The 15,522-nt window shown below is 43.0% G+C and overlaps 1 protein-coding gene across 9 annotated transcripts in view; it reads right to left on the bottom strand.

The window, feature by feature from the left end:
- Positions 1-15,449, bottom strand: part of TBL1X (transducin beta like 1 X-linked) — a 199,936-nt gene extending 184,487 nt beyond the window's left edge. For 3 of the 9 annotated variants that reach the window (XM_075095367.1, XM_075095340.1, XM_075095349.1), the window contains exon 1: positions 14,499-14,936. The gene's annotated coding sequence lies outside the window, so the exon portion shown is untranslated. Of the gene's footprint in view, positions 1-13,791; positions 13,916-14,498; positions 14,937-15,359 lie in introns of those variants that run through there. The other 6 variants (XM_075095358.1, XM_075095376.1, XM_075095390.1 and 3 more) reach the window with 4 other exon arrangements.
- Between the last annotated feature and the right edge of the window lie 73 nt (positions 15,450-15,522).

Raw genomic sequence — 15,522 nt, 5'->3', positions numbered from 1 at the left:
TCTCAACCTAAACAAAAACAGAAAGAAATGAGAAGGAAGTCTAAGCTACTATTTTACAGGTCCTAAACTCCTCTGTGGACAGGAACAGCTCATCACATTTCGTTCTTCACATCAAGTTTCTTTTAGTAAATATCTTCCACTAAACTCTCCTCAACCAGACTGCTGTAGTTCTAAGCTACTGAGAAGGAAAAAAAGAAAACAAAACCAACCTCCAAGCCTGTGCAATCTGATCCTATATAGTAAAGTTCATTGCTTGATACTACTCATTTCTAGATATTCATACACATAATTAATATGTAAATCTGTGTCATTTTGAGAAGCATTTGGGGTTTTTTGCATCAGGTCACTGTATCTCTTATTCTTGTTTCTTCAGGGTTTTTGTTTGTTTAAAGAAAAACAAGCTTCCCAGTTCCTACTATTTCAACCGCAAAACATCTTTTCATGTTTTTTAGGGTAGGAAATATTTGTAATAAACACTAAATCAAACCACCACTACAACAACAGTACATCTTCCCACTACATCAAAAGTTACATTAAATAAAACTAAACACATATGGGAAACAAACTCATTACCAGTTTACAGTAAAGACCCCTTAACTTCAATAAAAACCATAGACCACCTTGACAGTCACCTGTATTTTAAACATGAGGAGCTGCTTCTGAGGATGAGGACCAAATTTTGTCCTTTCAAGAAACATACAAAGAAGATGGGGGGAAAAAAACACCTATAATACAGACTGGCACTAGTCACTTGGTAGGATCTTTTTCTTTAAAACGTTTTAAAATACTACTACAACTTGGGGAAAAAAGAGGGAAGTGATTTTCTGTTGTCAGAGTGCTATGATGCACCCCTGTATTAAGACTAATTACTTATCCAGGTGCTAAGCACCCACTAATTCCTCCAATTTCAATTGGAGCCATATCTACCCAAAGCTTCTGAAAACCAAGCCACTTATTTAGATATCTATATTCAAAAATGTTGGCCTTTTAAAGCACCCAGCTAGTACACATGCTGGAGAAACAAATTATTAACAACATAATCAGCATGAGCCATAGCCAGTATACAAACAGTCTTGAGCGTCTCTCATAAAAGCACAGAAATAATGAGGTGCAGCTAAGTGCTTACTTCCATTTAGGTTAAACTCAACAGTCTGATCTCACCTGACAGCAACCCCAAACAACCTCTGGCTTTAGATCCAGGTTGCTTCACGAGGAGAACAGTACTTTGTTCCCAAAAATGTAGTCAAGAGATACTACCATGTGTTTATACAAGCTGCTGGTGGTCTAGCTGAAGTAGCCCACAGCTTTTCCAAAAGCTGTTTAATGCCTCTAAATGCCGATTAGATGACAGTTAGAGCTACACAAGAAAGTTTTAAGCGATTAACCACCTTTGGAAAAAATGGCATAGTCTGAATTACCTTTTGCACTGCATGTGCTAGGATGGTCTTACGACTGAAGGTAACAGCTGTTACCTCAGTGGGACTGCCTTGGTTTTTGTCATAATTACACGGTAGTATTTCTGGAGGGCAACAAATTTTGGTTAGAAAAGAGAAACAATAAGAAGTTGAGCCACATCAAGTCCCAGTGACAAAGCAAGTTGCTGGAGTGACACAGTGCCGTTACTGCACCACTTGGGAAAAAACAATTATGGCACACATAGCATATAGCTTTAAGAAACCCAAGAAAGCAAGCTTCAGGGAAAGAAATCACACGTATACAAACACTGATAATAAATAATAGTAAACAGAAGGTCTGTTCATTACATTATGCAGAACCTGGAAGAAATCATTATTCATCTGCTTGCCTGCTCAGTCTGTATTTTAGTGCAGGCTGCAGGAAATAATTTCCAATATTAAAAAAAAAAAAGACATGCAGGTGGATGGCTTTGTATATCTGATTTCATCAGAACTCTGAAACAAGTGCTGGAAACCAGAATAATCAAATGAAAGACTACAAAGCAGACTAAACCCACCTCAAAATAAACGGGGGGGGGGGGGGGGGCGGGAATGCATGTAGGTACACGGATTACATGGAAATCAGAAAGAGGGACTTGTCAGCTCCTTGAGCCAAAGGTTATCATGCTGAAAACAGAAAATCTAGTTGCAAAAATATTTTCATTATGCAACTTTCCCTTCAGAATGAACTAGCAAGAAGGAAGAAGTCAAAATTTACTTTGTCCCTTTGAAGGCAATTCTTAAAGAAAGTATATCAATAGTCATAATTTGCAGTATTTTTTAAAATGTCATATTCTAATTACAAAGTTCTGTTAATCTTTATTTTTATGCACACACACACAAAAAGGTGAAATACATTTTATTACATTTCCATCGAAGAGATTAACACATTAGTATTTATTTTTATTGGCAGCGTGCCCAAATACCCCAGATCTGCAAGACTGATAGTGGAAAGGAAAATATTTCAGGCCTCAAAGAGCAGATCTATGGTTGCTCGGAATGTGTAAACAGCCAGAGCCTGTTTTACTTCCCACCCCCACTCTCACCATACACACCTCCTCTACCTAACCCCTCCTAACATTAGCAAGGAGTGCTGCTCTCAAGCAGAGGAGAGAACAGAAATGTAGTAACATCAAATAACACAATTCCTGACATTTTAAGATGCAAGAATTTGGATTTACTGAAATGTGATGGTGCTACATAAATGGCTAGAGTCTAAACCAAAACCAGTACTGAATAAGACCCCCCCAAAAAAAAAACGAAAGAAAAGAAAAATCAGTTGAGCAGGCTTACTATGTGACAGACCTGAGAAACACAAACTAAGGGAATCCAAATGCTCCTCTCTAGATTATTCTTTGTGGAACAACTAAAGATCAGCCAGATCTGTATTCCATCAGAGAATACTGATCAAAGCCCTACAAAAGAGAAGGGACATTTTCATGAAAATCTACACAATGTAACAAAACTGGTGCCAAAATTTAATGTTGGTATAAACTGCCTTCTGTGAAAACAAAGATTATTACTTGCATAATGATATATATACCCACAAAGCAGTAAGTCATAAAAATAGATATCATCGCATCCTAAGAAGTTTACAATATAATTAGATCAGTGGTTTTTAATCTCTTTAAATTTGTGGACCTATAAAGATATCTCGTACAGTGAATTTGAACAGAATGACAATAGACTTCCTTCCCCCCCAAGCCCCCCTGTAGATCTCTAAAAAAACAGCCCATGCACCCTCTGGCAGCTTGTAAGCCATGGTTTGAAACAACAGAATTAGAGAATTGGTAAATATTACTGCTGTTATTTACCTAGCAGCTTTAGTCTTCAAAAACAAAACAAACAGGAAGGTACTAAAAAAAAAAAAAAAGAAACAGCAATTAAAATATCTGAGCAAATGGCTGTGTATGATGGGAAGGTCAGAAAACCTGAGAAAATAAAAAGGGAAAACTTGATAACAAAACAGAGTCAAAGACTGAAAGGCACTTTCATAATGTTGTTTACAAATAATAGGTCACAAAGCTCTCATACTTTTCCTTTCTTCTAATTTTACCATTTTTATGAATGCATTTGGCTAACATTCAAAAGAACACATCCATAGACTAATGAGGGTAAAATGCTGGCTGAAAGGAGACACGAGCAAACAGTCTGTCAGTAGAATATTTGCAAACAGTTGAAATCAATAATAAATTCAGCCTAACCAAATGCAATGCATACAAATAGAAATTATAAGACTGAGGCAATTGGCAAATACATAAATGATGTTTCAGGCCACAGGTCATACTTTCTCACCTACGTTAGCACGTTAAATAGGCTGGCAAGACATTCGCTCCACTTGAGACACTAGAGAAATAACCGTAAGTATTTCCAAAGACAAAAATAACAATTAAGACAATGCTAAATGCATAAATATATATTTATATAAAACAACTACTTGTAGAATGTTTGAGTCATCAAATGAAAAAAGTTTGAGTCAGAAAGTTTATTTTTAAGGTTAGAAAAATAAACTTAAGGCTTCTTCTGCATAATTTTCCTTATCCACTGTTGACAAACACAGAGCAACTACCCCAGAGAGAAACAGTACATTAAAATAAAACACATACACCACATCATCAGTACACAGATATGCCCAATCTAGGGTGTTTGGTTTGGTTTTGTGTTTGGTTTTTTTTTTGGTTGGGTTTGGTTGTTTGGGTTTTTTGTTGTTGGGGTTTTTTTGGGGGGGTGGGGGGGGGTGTTTGGTTGGCGGGGTTTTTTTTTTTGCATTTAGGAGCAGTGAAACCTTCACATTTATTTCTACAGGCAGGTTCTAATGTGAGAGATGAGGCATTGTGCTGTGCACTGTCAGGCTTCTGCTTCCCAACTGAGCCTCCCTGTTGTCAACCAAGCCAGCTGCAACACACCTTCAGAAGGCTCTGCTTAGCTGGTGTTAACCAGTCAGCTAAGGTAGGCTTGGGGCTGCAGTCTGTACAAGGTAATGAGAGCCAGACTGCCAAGATCCATCGCAGAACCAATGAGAGAAAGCACAGCTCCAGCCTCTGGCCAATGTAAAACGTGTGGGGTATACCTATCACTGTGTGGGAAGGCTGGCATGTGGTCTCGACAGAGGGTATGGCATTTGCAACCCTTAGGCAAAAGACAAGCATCAGGTGCCAGACCTGACGTGTTGGGCTTCTTACATGACAGGTCACAGTTGGCAGAACCGTTTTGAGACTAAACATGACATAGACAGGCAACGACGAGAGCATCCTGCCACTGCTTTCCAGTTGCTTTTTGGGTGGCTGCTGCTAGAGTTTCTTAGACCTTTTGATGTGGGCTGGCCTGAAAAGCTAAGGGCACTTGACTGAAAAAAGTCAGAGGTTCCAACCTCTGAGAAGCTGGTCACTTCTCATTGCAACCTCAAACTGCTAAAGTCTTACACCTTATACTGCAAAATATTAAGCCTAGGTAAATTTCAGCATAGCCAACACAGCTCCTGCACGTTTTAAAGAAACTGGGCTCTAAATCTTGGTTTCATGTTTGTCAGCTACAGAGACTTCAAAGAACATTGTGAGGATTCGTATAAGGATGGTATTCAAAATAGATCACGGAAGTTATGCCACACAAAAAAGACTACTTATGTGGGCTACAGGAAAGTAGAGGGACGCCAGAAGCTCTGTTTCATTACAAGAACACTGACTGTCAGGACTAAAGCTAAAATCATGCACGTCATCTGTCACTTTAAAAAAGGCTCAAAAGTGTTTACTTCATCAGTCAAGAATCCATGCTGCCATCATATAAGGCCTGATCCTAAAAGTCTCCTGCACATGCCAAACGTGTTTTTGCAATATCAGGCCATAGCTATACAACAGGATTTGTTAAATGTTCAGAACTCAAATGTATCATCAACTCTGTCCTTGCTGACGTTACCTGTGTATTGTGGAGCTGACAAAGAAAAACTATGAAACACACAAAATATCCATTAAAATGAAACCTCTTAAGCTTCACAGGATACTCCAGTAGTTTTGTGTTCGGTTTGGGGTTGTTGGGTTTTTTGTGGTGTTTTGTTTTTTTGTTTTTTTTCGGGGTTTTTTTGGTGGGGGGGCGGCAGGGGAAAGGAGATAAAAAACAGTTTCAAAGCAATTACAAACAGGTTGGAAAACCTCCACAGAGGCTTGTTCAGAGGCAACCTAATACCCTAAACCCAACTCTGTTAGCCAAGAAGCTAACTTACAGATTAACAGAAGATTCACAAAGTAAAGCAATCGTTATTTCTAACTCTAAACTGACCACAGAAAGGGAGATAAATCTTTTTTTCATCATTTTCTTTTGATACTTTGCTACCCTAATTTACAATTTGATGAAAAATAGGACTGTACTTTAGTAAGTAGAATTTTACATTCACACTTTTTAATAAACTAGCAACAAAATAAATTGACAATGAGTTTTGATCTTTAGAATTCTTCAAAAGCAGTCATTAATAAAATCTTCATAGTAGCTCTGTAAGATGATAGGCAGATAAATCATTTACATTCCACCTGAAGTGAAATGTAAATGATTTATCCAGCTGTGGAAAGGAGTGCCCTACCAATTGTCTCGTAAAGATGTCAAGGAACAATTTTTTTCTTTTAATAGATATATATATTCAGATTTACTTAAAAAAAAAAAAGGGAAAATGTTGTACTTCAAGATAACCTCACAGGAATATTAATATAGGAGCAAACAATGACAAAAGTATTCACTGTAGTTATCTGAACACTTTTTACATACATGTACAGGATACAGGTCACTATATACTTTTAGTAAGAGGAAACTAAACTTCTTTCTTTCACACTGCACTCCATGTATGTAAACACCTGCTATGCACAGCAAACCTTACCTACAAAAGACACCATTCACTGGGTATGATCAAACTGACTACATATAATTTCATTTAACATGTTGCCATTAGAGGACACCGAACCCTTCCACGTTTCAAGTGGTTTTTTAACCCAAAATATATGCTGTTGGTAATGTAACAGATATCATGAACAATATACTGTTGACCCTAAGAAAACTTTAAAATAAAAAATTTAATCCAGCAGTGAGCACATATGTGTACAAACACTCAAAACACTAGAAAAAACAGACGTGCACAAAAAGCCATTGCGCTAACCACAAAACAACAGTAACATATTAGAAAATACCCACGTACCACAAATACTACCATCGTATCACTGAAGAAATGCACAGAATTAAGTATTTTGAAGGCATGTCACCCTGGCCAAGAAAAAAAATACAGTTCAGAAAATTCCTAAAAACTATTTGTTGGCTACTTGATGGTCAGCAGGTTAAACCCTGGGGAGCCTAGCTTTTGAGGTAACCTACTCCCACTCTTCTAACTTTTTGTAGACTGCTCAGCAGGGCCTAAGCTACATCCTATTTTTCACCTGACCTCCACCTGGCATTACCAGACTAGGCAGTAAAGACATGATGGTGGTCTCCCAGAAAAGTTAATTTCATTCATCAGCAGTGAGAGTAATTGTTTTGCTAATGCTTTAGTAAATTTGGGCTGTATGTAATAAACAGGTTCTTTCCTTCCACTCTAATATCGTATTTATTTAGGGCCATCCTTTCAGTTTGCCTTATGTTTTTTTTTCCAAGCACATAAAATCCTGTGAGAATGAAGCTGGATTAATTTTTATGATACACTGTCATGCGCTACTTTTAAACTAATTGGCTTATTTAAACTAACTGGTTACATAAGATATTTATTAATACAAGCAGAAGTATCAGAGCTGAGCATGTTTGGAGATTTTTTAATATAAAAATAGATTCCTACAAATACAAATGAGCATTGTTAGTAAGTTATAACACCATCAACCCCAAAACAACAGTAATAGTCAAAATGGAAATAAAGAAACCTTGAATACTTTTCAGAGAATGACACAAAATCTTTGTTGTGAACACCACACAATGTTATTAAAAATATATCTGCTTCTGTTCTTTACTTTCATTTTTGAGAACTGGGATAGGAAGATGTGTCCCACCTTAGAATAATCCTCAGGCCTGCCTTTTATCTGTGCCTTCCAGTTTATATTATTTTAGTTTAAAAGTCAACAGATTAAAAATCAACTATATTAACTACATAAACTACAGAAGCTTTTACATTTAAAAAAAGGACAAAACTCAATCCAAAAAGTGAAAAAAAAAAAACCAGCAAAGTTAAGCTACAACGAAAGACAGCTGAGTGCATATAATTGGCAGCATTACCAATACCTTCTGAAAAAATTAGAAAAGATTTGGTGTGTTTCAATCAATCCTGTAACCAAATTAATTCCTAGAGGTCCAATTCATGTGTGCATGTAAACGGGCACAAGAAGAGTTAAGTTTGTTTTGTGACTGTAAAAAGCACCAGATAGATATCCTTGGAAACTAATCCCCACAATATGAATGGGCACTGCCTGTGCTTGGATTCTCTGCCCTACCCCGCCAGCAAAGCTCAACTGTATCTGTGAAGAACGCTGGGCAAGAGAGTAATTTAGCCTCAATCTGTTGAGATCAGGGTTTAAATTTTACTTCTAAGACCAACAAAAAACTAAACAGAATTAAAAAAAAAAGTTAAAAAGGAAGCTGTTACGATTTTGAAGTTTAAATGCATCCCTCAGCCACATACGGTACCCCAGTTGTTGCCTCCTGGTCTTGCCATTCTCAGACATACAAGCACAGTATCCATTCCTCGCTTTGCCACATTTCAACATGCGCATAATTAAAGGGTGCTGCACCTCTGCCTTCTCCCAACACCTGGCATCCAGCCTGGCCCAGTGCTACATTTATTTCGCTGGCTCTGCACCACCTCAGGTACTTCTGCCTGGAGCTTGAAACCTGAGCATAACATAGCTCAGGGTTTGAAAGTCTATCTGTTGCACTCCAGCACTGTCCTCCAACCTCAGGGTGACTCCCTTTTATTCCAGAGCTACCTTAAGGTGATCTACTTATGTACACGTATGTGCGCATGCACACACACAGAGCAATTAGCGTACTTCATTTTAAACAATTACTATTTGTGAAACTGATTATTGGTCAAGTATCCCAACTGAGACAAATGGTAACAGAAGTCTTCATACTAATGGGTCTCTGGACACTTACATAGCCTCTGCCAGGAGCAACTAGACTGAACGCACTGGCATAGACAATAAGCAACTTGTAGCTGCTAAGCGACACTGAAACTATCATATGGTTATAACAATTCCTAATTATAAGTTACCAACATACGTGGATTTGCAACAAATACGTATTCTCATTTCACTTTATAATAATCTCATGTATGTACTAACTGAACACTGTGAAGGTCAATTCTTTTGGAGTAACATTTTTCCAACGATTTTGCTGTTATCTACAGGGTTGTGTTCAAATCCGCACAAACTCATCAGTGGACACCTCTAAGCATGAAACGCAACAACAGCTGTATCCATGTTAATCATAACAATGCAACAGCCTCCTTTCAGCAGTGCTATTATAGCATGATGATTCTGTTCAGAAATATAAATCATAAATAGTTGCCTTCACTCTTGAACTACAGAGAATATTCTGCAGTCTCCATCCAACGGCAGAGTATTAGTGAAGAGCTGATAGCCCTACACAGCAAAATACAGCAGAAGCCAAAGTTGTACGTCCAGCGCAGTTTGCTGCCTTCAAAAAGGAACACAACAAATGTATTATTCTGCAGAATGACAAAGGGAATCTATCCACCAAAAGAAAATACTCCTTGTTTTCTTGAAGATAACGTCAGAGAATATTTTCCAAGTATTCTTAATGCCTAAGGGAAAAGCACTGCTTCTTTGCTGTATCAATAATTTACTGCAGGTATGGGAAAGCTGTGTTTCAACTGGAAAAAACAATAAAATCACATTTCATGTTACCACATCTTTCTACGTAACAAAATTATGATTTTACATGAGAAGATGCATTGTAAACCCCCTAAACAGTAGTAAGGGTTTAAACTGTAACTAAGAATTAGGAGATGAAATGAAATTTAGGTCAGTAAATGCAATCACATTTTGAATGGCAGTGGAGCAATGTATAGAGTAACAGTTACATATTTGTGGAGAATGCTGCTTTTTAAAAAGCCTTGTTTCACCCTTCAATGGCAGGGAGAGCCAATAAAACTCAGTACTTAATTAGACAAAAAGTATTTTGATGAGTATATATATACACATAATTATTACACATTATTAGTGCTACTTGTCTGTTCACAAATAGGCCCCAAGCCGTGTCATGTAAGCATCAAGAGGCACTGCTTGGTCCAGGTGTTTGGTGTACTGTGTAACTTCTTACAGCAAATGAGTAAGATCCAACACCCAAGCCAAATGGTATTTATGCAATGCACTTAGCTAAAATATTAAAACAATTGCTTCTTCACACTACAGTACTATTATTATGACTTTATACTGAATGGATACCATAGGGTTCTTGGCATAAAAATTCTGTTATAGCTTCATATAAAATTACAAATCTCTACATGCACTCCAATTTAAACAGGCCAAGCAGACAGACGGGTGTTGACTGTCCATACTACAGAGAACGTCAAGAAATGGTGTTAATCACTGTGATACCCCTTTCATCGCATAAAATGGTCAACAAAGTGGTAACAATGGAAGCCAAATCACCAGATGCGCCTAACCCCAAGCCTCTTTTCCTGCTGCAGTCATACCAGTAACCCAGAGTAAAGACAGGGACTGGTGGCTGGGACCTGGACAGAGGATTACAAAGGCAACACACAGACTGCATGTCCAACCATATGCTGTTCTCTCCTCAAACAACAAATGAAGAAATCCAATAACTGCCGATCGAGTCCAATATTTTTAAAGCACCAATATCGCACTAAATAAAAACATGCACAAGCCATGCAAGATGCCTGTGCTCCTTAACCTTCAAAACAGCCATGTATCCATAGTAAAACTTGCTTTCAGTTAAGCTTGCAGAAGCCATTTTTTATATTTCTACGGAATTATTAAATATTAGCAACTATAATTTATATATTTCTGTCTAGGATAAAACCTCTGCACAAGAGGAAAACTGGCAAGAAATCATAACCTCGTCTTATGAGACTAAACATCCTTCTTTGATTCCGCCTACTTTTTACACAGTCCTAACTTCAGAGGGCTTCTTGTGTTTGTAAAACAAATACCATCAGTCATTCTGAAATGAAACTTCATGACATTAATGACCAGATTGCCACCAGAAAAAAAACAACCAATCAAAAAAACCCACCAAACAAACAAAAACCCCAAATGTTAAAATAGTCTCTTGTCTACCAAAGAAAAGAAAAATAACCTGAACTCCGTTTTAACCTTTGGACGTTTGTTTCAGTATCGTTAAAATGACAGATTTTGTATTGACAGGAAGGCTGCCATTCCAATGTAGAGCCGTAGTTCCAATGTTTTTGTTTAATTTCAACCAACTTGTCCAAGTAGGCCATTTGGTAGAAACCTATAAATGGCACCCAGGGGGTCTGGGTCCTTGCTTTAAAGAGGTCAGCTATTTCCTTCTAACTAAAAATAGACAAGAGGAGGGAAGGGAAGAGGGAATGGAGTTTTAATTTAGCAGCTGAAAAAGAGTTTACAAAATTACTTCCATCTTGCCTCATAATTATGAAAAAAAGGAATCTGCCCTCAAGAGTTACAAAACCTTCGTTTTACAGGCGGGCTGGTGTACATAATATAAAATAATGCTAGGAATTAAAAGAGTAATAGTAAAGAGAGCACAGGGTACAGATCGCACATGGCAAAGGCAAAGGGATGCCCGCGCCCTCTTTGAGCAGAGCAGCCTGACTGGTCAGCAGGGGTGCTGCCAGGTGTTAACAACTCTCCTCTCTCCTACCAGCTCAGGTCACGCTGCAGTCCCACAGATAAGGCACTACAATCAGCTGCCATTCCCGCAAGTCAGGCTTTTTCCACCATTTGCCCTCCTGGCTTTTTGTCTCCCTCATTTACTCACATTACAACCTTTTTGGGGCAAGAACCGTCATCTAAGATATTCCCAAAATGGACCTGATTTGAATGAGGGCCCCGTGGCACTACTAAAATATAAACAACACCATTTCAATGCCGACTACAGCGTGAATTCTAACACCGGACTCTAACAGAAGCCAACAGAAAGCAGCAAGACCCAACAGCACCGAAGCACGCACCCACACACCATCTACAGTGATCAATCGCCATGCTAAAGCCCTGGAATGGATTTTCCAGCCTCACCTCCACGACAAACTGAACCGAGCATATCGCTAAAGCCTAAGCACATTGCACTACTGACTTATCTCAGCTACTGAGAAACGACACCCCATCCATGCTGAAGGAGATTCTCCTCTACTCCTCCCAAGCCCAGTGATGTAGGCATTTAATGACTGCCGCTGCCAGAGGAGTGTCTGTGCAGGAAGCTCTTCCAGGAGGCATGGCACATCTCGTGGGCAACAGGTCTACTTCTGGCCCCCTCAGCAGGGAAATAGAAAAAACCCATCTGTAAATAAATGGGAGGGCCAAAACTGGACAAACTGGCAGAGCAGAAGCCTGACAATTCCAGGCGCAGACATGTTCCCCCTTCCCTATCGAGGATTTAACTTATTTTTGCTCTTTCTATACTCTTATTGTAGAGCATGGAAGACGCTTGCCACCCACCGAAAAGAACAAGCAGCAGCATAATTCACAACAGTGGCACGACAGAGGACATTCGAGTTACTTAATCGGGTGGGGGAAGGGCAGAGGTTGTATTCAGATGACAACTTATATGCAGAGGGTTGTGGGTTTTTTTTGTCCTAGGAGACCTGGCCAGCTGTGTAGTAGCCAGTGCTTACATGTATGTGTAATTTTTAATCCTCTCTGCCTCTGAAACACCACACTCTCTCATATTAGGGGACAGAAAAACAACCTCGGTCATTGCTTAGCTTGCTGAAGGTGTTAAACTGAGACGACTACAGCAGCTCTGCTCAGATATCCACCGGTTTTGCCATTATTGCATGTAGCCCAAGAAAGGTTTAATGTATTTTTAATGTGATAGCATCCTCCCCCTCTTGCTTTCCTTTTTCCTCCCACCCCCTCTACAAACCTTCTGTGGGAAGGCTTCCCTCTTTTACTATCACTGTCCTTGAGATGGTGCAATTATTATCTGTAATTGTTTAAAAAAACAAACCAAAACAAAAAAAAAAAACCACAAACCAACACTGAAACACACTAGGACAATCCTACTCTCTTGCCCACAACATCTGCTATCACAGAATGAAGTATTTCCTTCAAAACCTGCCCAGTGTCCCTCTATTTGACAGTATGCTCACTGTAGGACAGGAGGAGGCCTAAAACCGGCATGTGCAGCCACATGGTAAGCAAGGTATGTTATGTTAAATCGTGTGCACGTCGCACAAGCAGCCTCAGTTAAAGAATTGCTAATAAATGGGCTAAGGAAGAAAGATATGACGTTATATTTGTCATGAGGAAAGACCTTATATTTATTACCTACAATCAGATTTCCCTCCAGCACAATATATTTGTTTTCATCCTATTAGCCTAAAATACCAGTCTTGAAATTTTAATTTTACACTCCATTTTATTCAAATCATCACTTGAGGAGTGCTCTTTTCAAAGGAGTATTTCAGTTTTCTGCAACATTGTGCTGCAATATTTTCTTTTTGCATGAAACACTCAATGAGCTCCACCAAACACACCACCTCCCCTCCCCCACACATCCACACTTTAAGACTTGTGCGTCAGGAAAGGAAAAACGCCGCACAAATGCTGGCGGAGAACAGCAAGAGGCATGTTAAGACAGCATAAAGGAAAGCTTTTATTCAGTCGAAACACCGACTTTGAGAAATTAATATGCGAGCCTAACTTTTAGGGTGTGGCTTTGTGGTTTGGTTCCCCCCCCTTTTCGTGCCGTGCAGGATACCTACTCGAGAACCCAACAACATATAATTAAATAGGTCAAGGGTCATTCTCTTCACACATCACACCACACCAATATTTAGCCGCGCACCGAACCGAACCGAACGACGAGACCGACCACCGCGATGCAACCCCGGCACCACAAAATGGGGAACGGGCCGGGCGAGGTGACAGCAGCCAAGGGAAAGGTGTCCACAGCCTTCTCCCTGCAAAGAACCGGCCCGGCCCGCAACAAACCCCCCGTGCAACAGGTCTGCAACCCGGCGGGCTCCCGCCTCCGGCCACCGCTCCCCCGGGGGGCTCCCGGCCGCCCCGCCAGCAGCCCCCGCCGCCGGTAACGGGGCCGCCGGCGGCACCAGCCTGCATCACCGAGGGGGGAGGGGTTCGGGGGGTCCGGGGATGGGTGGGAATATGGGGCGGGGGGTAACTTGTTTACCTACTTGGAAGTAAACTTCGATGTACTGGAGCGATCGGCCCCTCCGCCCGCTGCTGATTCAAGCCCTGGCGATGAATGGGATCCCCTCCCCCACCCGGGCTCTGCAAACTCCACACTTGAGCGTGAATACCTCGCATTTTTCGCCCCCCCCCCCCGAGCATTTCTCCTTTTTTTTTTTTTTTGTTTTGTGGGGTTTTTAAAGGAAAAAAAAACCCACATTAAAGCACTATCTCATAAGTAGGGAGCCGCTCCAGAAGCTGTCCCCCCCGCCCCCCGGGTCGGTGTGCTCGGGGGCAGATGAGCGCGCACACACACACACACACACACACACACACACCCCCGCGGCGGCAGCCCCGCACACACCTCCCCGGCCCGCCGCTCCGGCAAAAACACCCAAACACACCCCGAAACGCCCGGGTTCCAAAAACTTCGTCATAACAGCCAGCGCCTGAGAGACACCCCCCCCGTCCCCATCCCCATCCCCATCCCCGTCCCCATCCCCATCCCCGGCGGCGGGCGGGTCAGCCCGCCGAGCTGGGGCTGCCTGTCGGGGGACGCCGGGGGTCGGCGGGCCCCGGGCCGACCTCGGGGGGCTGCGACGGGGAAGGACGTTTGTCACCTCGGCGCGCGTGATAGAGAAAAAAAAAAAAGAGAGAGAAGGAAAAAAAAAAAAAGGGTCCCCAGGATGAATAATCCGTCTCGGAAACTCACCTCGCTCAGCGGGCGTTAAAGGCACAGCTCCCGCTCCGGCGGGCGGCGGGGGAAAGCCTCAACTTCTGCGGGCGGCGCTGGCGGAGACTTTCCCCTCACTTGCCGCGCATGGTGCAACTCCTCTTCCCCCGGGGTCCCGGCCAGCCTGCGAGGAGACTGTAAATCCCCCCTCGCCGCCGCCGCCGCCGCACACGCCTCCTCCTCCCCCTCCGCGCGCACAGGCGGCACAAGGAAGTCCCGGAGAGTGGGAAGGGGAAAACGGAAAGTTTTGGGGCGGAATGGCGGTCGGGAGGTGCCGCCGCGCGGCGCGGCTCTGCCGGCGGGGGGCGGGGGGCGGTTGGCGGGGCCGGTGCGGGCGCGCGGCGGCGGCGGCGGGAGCGGCGCTGAGGGGAGGCCGGCCGCGCCCGGGGCCCGCCGCCGCCGCCGGGCGGGAGGGAGGGGAGGGGAGGGGAGGGGAGGGCGGGCGGCGGGGAATGAGGGGTGCGGGGGCACCGGGGGGCGAGCGGCGGAGCCCGGCGGGGTGAGGAGGTCCGGGGAGTGGGGGGGATTGAACCTGCCGCGCCCGCCCCCGCCCGGGTCCCGCGCACCCCCACGCACACGCGGGGAGACGCAACTTCACAAGGCGGCGGGTATCCCCGGCGCCGCCAACGCCCCTCGGGGTGCCCTCGGGTAACTCCCGCCGCTCGCTTCCACGCGTTATTTTCAGTATTGTTGTTCTTTCACGCCCCACGCCCCCCCGTAACGGAAGCCCGGTGACAAACCGAGCGCGCGCACACACACCACCCCACCCCCCCACGCACGCACACGGAGGACAACCTCCACCCTCCCCGCCCCCACCCCGCCGAGGAGCGTCGCGTTAACCTTGTGCGAGGCCGGCAGGGAGGAGCAGGGCCGCCCCGCGAGGCCGGGGACACGCGCTGCCCACGGCCGCCCTCCCCCACGCACGTACAGCGCCCGCAGGCACCCCCTCGGCCCCCCTCGCACGCGCTCCCGCCGGCCCGGCGGTTGGCGGCGGTTATGACAC

The sequence above is a fragment of the Phalacrocorax aristotelis genome, chromosome 1, assembly GCF_949628215.1.
Source record: "Phalacrocorax aristotelis chromosome 1, bGulAri2.1, whole genome shotgun sequence".
In the NCBI taxonomy this organism is placed as follows: domain Eukaryota; kingdom Metazoa; phylum Chordata; class Aves; order Suliformes; family Phalacrocoracidae; genus Phalacrocorax; species Phalacrocorax aristotelis.
The sequence above is the reverse complement of the archived record's forward strand: the minus strand, read 5'-3'. Positions and strand labels throughout refer to the sequence as shown.